Raw genomic sequence first — 9,487 nt, forward strand, 5'->3', positions numbered from 1 at the left:
ACAACAAAAAAACAAAATCAAATCCACAAACAGGAAAATTCATCAAATCTCTAACTTTTAGAAGAATAAATCAAAAAAAATAGTAACCTGTTTCTGATTAAAATCCTGGACAGCAAAACGAGCAAGATCTTCGTACTTAACGCTGTTTTCGGATCCTCCAGGAACATCGGTAATACCTCCTAACTTTGCCATCGCTGCGAATAATTAATTTATTGGGCTGTAAGAAGAAGAAATTAGTACAGTAATATTTTTTGTAATGAGAAAAATGGCAATAAGTCTACACTGGTTTTTATAGAGAAAAAAGGGGAAGATAACGACGAGAAACAAAATGAAACAGGCAAAGTCTGGCACGTTGTAAATATTTTAATTTGACGGATTTAGACTTTGACGTTTCAGTGCCGTAGTTAAATTTGCTTCCAAATAACAAAAAGGAAAAATGATCAATACTTGCCTGTGGTGGTTGAAAAAAAAAAAAACCATACTTGCTCGTTACAGCAGTGCCATCTGGTGATTCGGGCGTCGCGGCGCAGGGTCAGCATCGTGCATCGCTCTTCAGTTCGGTTAGATTTTGTTTGTTATCGGTTCGATTTATCGGTTATTAGTTTGTACACAAGCTAAACCGATAACCGAATGAATAAGATATTTGTTATCGGTCATCAGTTATTCGGTTAGCGGATAAAAAAATATCTTCTAGGGGCCAACGGTCTGGTTTAACTGATAACTCAATATCGATAAACCAATAGCATTGTAGATCCGCCCCTGCTTTCCTGTGGTGGAATACATGTGTAACTGAACTAGGATGCGAAGATTATAAGTTCGAAAATATTGCCTTTTAAATTAGTAGGTTATATTTTATTAAATGGATTTTTAAAGATAAGTATAAAATTTGAATCAAAATTACTGCGTTCGATCAAAAACATATCTTAAACACTAGCTTCGCCTTGGATGTATGTATTCCTTCGCTTTTAATCAATAATTTTAAATTTAAGCCCGGAATAAAGTCAGTTTGGTAGGGAATAGTTTCCCATTCAATGAAGCATATATAACGTGAACTCAAGGTAATCAAATAAGTAACCAGATTAGTAGGACATTATTATGGGTATCGGATACAGGATAGAAAATAATAAAAAAATATGACTATTGGATGATGGTACGAGAAAAGGAAGGAGTGGTAGTTGTAGTACAGTCGGTACATTTATTTAGTAGTAGTTGTAGTATAGTCGGTACATTTATTTATGTGTAAGACTAGGTACATATTGATTATTAGTGGACATCCTTTGCTTCGTGCCTCTCCCCATCACTAAAAGGAACGGTGATAAACGTGTGTGATAACTGGAAAATATTTAAGAGCATTCGTTTTCTCAAATTTGGATGGATTGCGGAGAAAATTAAGGAAGAGAATATAGAGTCCGGAAACCAAAATGCCCCTAAAAAAATCACTTTGAACCAAAATACCTTAACAAAAAAAAAAAATGTTACAAAACTATCTTTAGCATATAAAGATTTTACTGAGTTATAGAAGTCGACCAAAAAAAAAATTCTATAACGCAGCATGAAAAATCATGGGTTATAAAACAGTAAAAAAAAAAATGGCCAACTTTATTTTTTGAAACACTTAGTGTTTTTTTCTTTTTGACCAATGATTAGTGTGTCGAGACTCAAACGCCATTATATTTTATATAGAACCCTATTTTTTTTCCGCTGCATAATAATGTGGCTCTAATACATCAAGGATATGTAAACGTTCGGATCGTCATTTTAGTGAAAAGCGTGCGAAGTAAGCTTTTGTTTGTAGACTTTAGGTTTAAGTGTTCTATATACATAGACGTTCATTTTTGTTTGAAGACTTGTTGTCATTAGCTTAAAGTTTTTTATTTTTAGGGTTTAGATTTATTGAAAATAAAGCCATTGCCAAAAGGTTTTTAACTGCTTTAGCGCAGTAAAATACTGCGCTAAATTTTTTTTTTTTGTTTGTATAGCGCAGTAAAATAGCGAGCACTAAAAAAAAAAAAAATTGGCAAATTTTTTAAAAAGGTTTTTACCTGCTTCTTCGCAGTATTTTAAAAAAACACCTTTTATCCCATTCAATTTCAATTTTCCCCCAAATTGGCCTGAAATTTTCAGTTTTATTTACTTATAAGATGATGATACGCAATAGATTTCAACGTAAAAATCTCGGGTAATGTAGCCGTGAATGTCAATTTCACTTAACTGTTTCAATTTTTTGAAAATAAAGCCGGCTAATTTTCGACATATAAAGTTGACTAAAATAACCTTACCAAACACTAAGTTTTTCAAACAAAACTTACTTCGGGCACGTTTTCAACCCCCTAAAATGACGATCCGAACGTATACGTATCCTTGATGTATCGAGCCTACATTATTGTACGCAAAAAAATATCGTGTTCTATATAAAATATCGACGTTTGAGTCTTGACACACGACTAATCGTTGGTCAAAGTATGAAAAAACACACTAAGTGTTGTAAAAAAAAAAATTGCAATTTTTTTTTTTTTTAGTGCTCGCTATTTTACTGCGTTATACAAAAAAAAAAAAATTCTTTAGCGCAGTATTTTACTGCGCTAAAGCAGTTTAAAACCTTACAATTTTGGGCTTATTTTCAATAAATCTAAACCCTAAAAATAAAAAACCTTAAGCTAATAACAACAAGTCTTCAAACAAAAATGGACGTCTATGTATATAGACTACTTAAACCTAAAGTTTACAAATAAAACTTACTTCGGGCACCTTTTCAACCCCTAAAATGACGATCCGAACGTTTACGTATCCTTGATGTATTGAGCCTACATTATTATACGCAAAAAAATATCGTGTTCTATATAAAATATTGACGTTTTGAGTCTTGACACACGACTAATCATTTAAAAGTATGGAAAAAAACACTAAGTGTTGCAAAAAATAAAGTTGGCCAATTTTTTTTTTTTTTTGGTCGTTTTCTATAACGCAAAGATTTCATCAATAGATTTTTTTTTTTTTAACAACTTCTATAAGTAAGAAAATCTTGCGCGATAAAGCAGGCGCAACGCTCCGTCTCCGTGAACTCGGAATTTAGCTCGCAAATTATGACCGCTTAAAGGTAGTTTTGTAACATTTTTTTTGGTTAGAGTATTTTGGTTCAAAGTGATTTTTTTTGGGGCATTTTGGTTCCGAACTCGAGAATATACTCCCTTTTGTCACAATGTATTATGAAGCTACTAGTGCAAATGAACATTTTATGTCAATCTCCTAATGTTGATGCTAGTTGGTGTTACACTAATTTAGAAATGATTTAGCCTTTATTTATGTCCGCTTTTGTACTACCAAGTTACTTAAAAATTGATTATAACTTTTGATTGCAAACACGTAAAGATAACTTAGAAAAGATGATAAACGACTTTTAGCATTAATAAGTATGTCAATGTGTATAAGTTAAAGGGAAAGCTACACAAATTACCCATCAATCCCAAACTAATTACGTCTCTTTACCCCTTTGGAATGTAATTATAATTTTACCCATTCGGCTGAAAATAATTACCCGATCTACCCACATCCATTCCTTAGCAAAGCCTGATTTATGGGGCGATACCTTTCTCTTTTCCTTTCCTCCTCTTCTGGAGCACTATTTATCCCAAACAAACCAAGGCTCCTCAATTTAGAGCTGTCAATGTGGGCTTCGCCCGCGAGGTCGACCCAACCCAACAGCTGATCCAACCCAACTCTTTATTTAAGTAGGGTTAGGCTAAGATTCTTGGCTCATATAGAAGTGAGGCTCAAAAGCACAACTTCTCTTGGCCCGCTGGCCTCAAGGGTTGGGTTGAGGCCAGAAAAGAATAATAAATTAATTATTTTAAAAAAAATAAATTAAACAAAAAGATAAAAAGTAATGAGAAAAAAGAATATACTTACTACTAAGTAATAATTAGAAATTGGAGTAATACTTTTTAGTCTTAGAATTTATATTATGTTTAATTTCTTTTGAACGTGATCTGAATTAGTGATTAAAAATAATAATTTATATTTATCCTCTTGAATTTTTTATTCTATGATATGGATTTGAGCAAGAATGGGTGGTAGAAGATTCTATTTCATATTGTAAAAGTTTCATGTTTAAATTGTACCAAAAATCACTTAGAAAATATTATTTCGGAAGAGGAAAACTTAAAGTTTAAAGAAATTGCCCCAGTGAAATTACGCCTCGTTAGGCAGTGGTTGAAGCCATTTTGTGCGCCGTTCAATTAAAAGACGGCCAAATCTGCAAATTTCATTTAATTCTTTGACCCAGCCCAACCCCTTTTGACACCACTACAGTCCTCATTATTAATCTTTACACTTTCTAATAGTTTACATTAAGACATGCCTTAATTAGGTATTTGTGTCGAAACGGTGGCATTGCACCGACTTTGTTTTGAAGATTAGTAGCTAATCTATCTTTTTTTTTTTTTTTTTTTTTTGTCCTTTTGTCTATTTTTCATTTGTCCTTCTTTAATTGTCTTTTAAAGATAAAAATATTAACTAACTATTTTTAAACTAATAAATATATAAATATCAAAATTAAATGTATTAGACTACAACAAAATGTAATTAAGAAAAATACTAAGGTTACTAACTTATTTATTAAAACATAAATTAATATAAAAAACATTTTATAACTTTTTTACGAATAGAAACAAAATTTATATATATAATATGACTCTATTGCAAGGAATGAATCAGTCCTTTATGATACCTTGGTTATATATGAATATACCGTGTGGGTATCATAGAGGACCGAGGAGTATTTTTTTCCGAAAAAATGAACCAGTCCTTTATGATACCCTGAGAGCATATAAATATACCATCTGGGTATCAAAGAAGACCGAGTAGTGTTTTTTTTCTCTCGAAGAAATGAACCAGCCCTCTATGATACCCTGACAGTATATGAATATACCGTGTGGGTATCAGAGAGGACCGAGTAGTTTTTTTTCCAGAGAAATGAATCAGTCCTCTATGATAGCCTGGCAGTATATGAATATACCGTGTGGGTATCATAGAGGACTGAGAAGCGTTTTTTGCCCAAAGAAATGAACCAGTCCTTTATGATACCCTAGCAGTATATGAATATACCGTGTGGGTATTATAGAGGACCGATTAGTGTTTTTTTCGAAGAAATGAATGTGTCCCTCTATGATACCCTGACAGTATATGAATATACTGTGTGGGTATCATAGAGGACTGAGGAGCATTTTTTCCCGAAGAAATGAACCACTCATCTATGATACTCTGGCAGTATATGAATATACCGTGTGGGCATCATAGAGGACCGAGGAGTGTTTTTTTTTTTCCGAAGAAATGAACTAGTCCTCTATGATACCCTAGCAAAGATATGAATATATCGTGTGGGTATCATAGATGACCGAGGAGTGTTTTTTTTTTAAGAAATGAACCAATTGTTTATGATATCCTATCAGTATATGAATATATCGTGTGGGCATCATAGATGATTGAGCAGTGTTGGAATGAATCTTCTATCTACGATACCTTGTTAGTACATGATATACCAGGTTGGTATCATAAAGAACTCAATGTTTTCTTGAAGGAATGGACTGTCAGTCCTGTATGATAATTAACATTTTTGTTTTCTTCTTTCTTGATATACACGTTAAACATTCCATATTTTCAAGCTCAGAGAGGTCTGATTCTAGAAATCCATCGCTTACATAACTATCCTTAAAAAAATCTATACATGATGAAGAAAAAGAGCTGACATGGGATTTCATGAGATTAGTCATCACTAGTGTTTGAAATGCGGATAAACGAGAAGAACAAAGTAAATTCAACAAACACCTAGTTTTGAATCAGCTATACAAATTCTCATTGCTCCTATTCATCAAATATTGTTCTTGAAACAAAACCTGAATATTGGACTTAAAATAAGTGTACTAATATAAGTATTGAGTAGCTTTACACTGATTGTCAACCTTGCATAATCTTCCTTGTTTATTCGGACTTGGAATAGCAATGTGAACAAGTTTACATTACCATTGATTGATCAAGAAAATATGAATTTTACATGACTCATAAAATAGGGACAGACAGTTTTCAGAACTCTCTAGAATTTCTTTACTAGTGATCAAGAATCTAAACAACTAGATCATATACAACACTTCAAATTTTCTTGCGGATACTGAATATTCACAAATAACTATTTGCATTAACAAAAAAAAACCCAAACAAATTCTTTCAATACTAATCCAACAAAATTAAAACCAACAACAAACAACTAGTAATGAGTCCTCAAAGTTGATTCCACATGAAAAAAATATTGACAACAAAGAACCCAATAGGGCATGCATCAAATACAAGAAAGGGGATGGCAAAAAGATTATTTTTTCCGTCACCTTTGGGTAATTTTTGGAACTACGTCTCTGGTAGCCATTTTAATATCTTCTTCTTGATTACTCTGAACAAATTGTTGATTTCTTTTTCTTGCTTTTCTATTTCTGATAATCTTTTTTCTCTATGAATTTTGGGGTTATCACAGTTGTGAATGCAAAGAGAAGGGTTAACATTCGTTTGAGTTTTATAGTGCGCGTAATGTATCTCTTTACTTTAACGGTCAAATTTTCATATTTTTAGCTCTGAAAAGAGAAGCGGTGGATATATGTATGTAATAATCGGTTGGTTTATGCAAATGTCCTTTGTTTAGGCTACCATGCCCATATTCTTAAAAGTTGCGTAGAATAGCCCTTGAAGTTGAAATTGAAAAAATATTGAACTCTCATCTAATATTTATAAAATTTTAGATCATGGTCTAATATTTTTTTGTAAGATCTTATAATTTGCTCAAAAGGAATTTTTAAACCGTGGTCTAGAAGGTCCATAAATTGCAAGCGAAATAAAAAGGGATCGTTTACTAAACAATTGTAATAATCTAGTATTTTATTGTAACTTTTTAAAATTTAATTTGCTAATTCTTTTTATTATACTCTTTTATTTAACTAATAATTTATAAACGTCTTTCATGAAAGAATTTCATTAATATTTGAAGCTTTTTGCAAAGAATAAAGGAATTGCAAATTGCTATAAACGAAATTGTAATTTAATCTCAAAATTCTTATGTACACTTCACCTTAAATCATGAAAACTATAGCAACGCAGTGCCATGGAAGCTTAATATGGTGCGATGGTGCTTGAATATCCAGTACATAATTTCCATGCTCAATATTGCGCAACAGAACAATACTATTGAAAAAGAGATTTTGAGCTTAGCTCAACCTAAAAAAATTAGCTCATAAAGGGAGAATTGTTGAGAACATGTGAGGAGACCACAACTAATATGGGGCTTAACATGTGGAAAAATACAATTACGTTCCTATATATATATATATATATATATATATATATATATATATATATATATATATATATATATATATATATATATATATATACTATTATAGAAATGGGAGTTGGGGGTACGAACATACATGAATGAACAAGGGTAAAACAGTAATTACGCTTTTTTTCGACTACTGGGCGAGAGAGAGGAAGGCACGCGACTTGAATCAAGTGAAGTGCATCAAGGATGAGGATGACCAAGTGTTGGTACAGGAAACCCGCATTAGACAGAGATGGTAGTCATACTTTCATGAACTCTTGAACGAAGGAGGGGATAGAGACATTGTGTTGGGAGACTTGGAGCACTCTGATAGGCGTCGCGACTTTGGTTATTGTAGGAGTATAAAGGTTGAGGAGGTGAAAGGAGCTGTTCGTAGGATGCGCAGGGGAAGAACGACCGGATCTGACGAGAATCCTGGGGAATTTTGGAAGAATGCAGGCAGGGTAGGCTTGGAGTGGCTGACTGGGTTGTTTAATATCATTTTCAAGACAGCGAAGATGCCGGAAGAATGGAGGTGGAGTCTAATGATTCCCCGTGTACAAGAACAAGGGAGACATTCAAAGTTTACGCAACAACCATAGAGATATCGTCGCTAAGTCACACTATGAAAGTGTGGGAAAGGGTGGTGGGAAAAAAGGGTGAGGAGAGGCGTATCTATTTCGGAGAACCGGTTGGATTCATCTTAGGGGCGCTCGACTACATAAGCCATTCATATTGTAAGGAGATTGGTGCAGCAGTATAGGGAGCGGAAGAGGGACTTCCACATGGTATTCATTAACCTAGAAAAGGCCTATGACAAAGTGCCAAGAGAGGTCCTATGGAGATGCTTGGAGGCTAAAGGTGTACCTGTGGTGTACATTAGAGCGATAAAGGACATGTATGATGGAGCTAAGACCGGGGTAAGGACGCTAGGAGGAGATTCGAGCACTTCCCCTGTTCGATGGGGATGCGAAAGATCGGCTCTTAGCCCGTTTCTATTCGCCTTGGTGATGGATGAATTGACTTGACAAATACAAGGTGAGGTGCCTTGGTGTATGTTGTTCGCGGATGATATAGTCCTGATTGACGAGACTCGCAACGGAGTTAACAATAAGTCAGGAGGGTGGAGACAGACGTTGGAGTCTAAAGGATTTAAATTGAGTAGGACCAAGACAGAATACTTGGAGTGCAGGTTCAGTGGCGTACCACGTGAGGTTGACGAGGAAGTGAGGCTGGGTACCCAGGCCATTCAAAAGAAAGGAAGTTTCAAGTATCTTGGGTCTATTATACAGGGAGATGGGGATATCGACGATGATGTTTCACATCATATTGGTGCAGGGTGGATGAAATGGAGGCTCGCGCTCGGTCTTGTGTGATAAGAAAGTGCCACCAAAACTTAAAGGTAAGTTCTACAAAGTGGTGGTTAGATCGACTTTATTGTACGGAGCGGAGTGTTGGCCAGTCAAGAGATGTCACGTTCAGAAGAGAAGATGAAAGTCGCGAAAATGCGAATGCTGCGGTGGATGTGTGGGCACATTAGGAGGGATAAAATTATGAATGAAGATATCCGAGATAAGGTGGAAGTGGCATCGGTGGAGGACAAGATGCGGGAAGCGAGGTTGAGATGATTTGAGCATGTGAAGAGGAGACGCTCCAGTGCGGAGGTGTGAGAGGTTGGCTATGGACGGTTTCAGGAGAGGTAAAGGGAGGCCGAAGAAGTATTGGGGAGAGGTGATTAGACAGGATATGACACAGTTTTAGCTTACCGAGGACATGACCTTAGATAGGAGGTTGTGGAGGACTCATATTAGGATAGAAGGCTAGGTGGCTTATCCTTTCACCATAGTAGTTGCAGTTTTGCTCATTTGTTTATTGCCATTTGATTTACTCGCATTTGATTGCCGCTTATATTTGTTGGGCCGTTGCACTTTGATTATCTTATTTATCTATAATAGTTAATGCTCCTTTATTTCCGGACTGTTCTACAATGACTTTCTCGCTTTTGCTATTCCTTATTTTCATATTGTTTTCGATATGCTTGGCCCTATCTGACCTTGTGTCTTGTTTTCCTCTCTCTTCCTCTCCTCTCTTGAGCCGAAGGTCTTTCGAAAACAGCCGCCCTACCTTTCA

The sequence above is a fragment of the Lycium ferocissimum genome, chromosome 4 (assembly GCF_029784015.1).
Source record: "Lycium ferocissimum isolate CSIRO_LF1 chromosome 4, AGI_CSIRO_Lferr_CH_V1, whole genome shotgun sequence".
Taxonomy (NCBI): Eukaryota; Viridiplantae; Streptophyta; class Magnoliopsida; order Solanales; family Solanaceae; genus Lycium; species Lycium ferocissimum.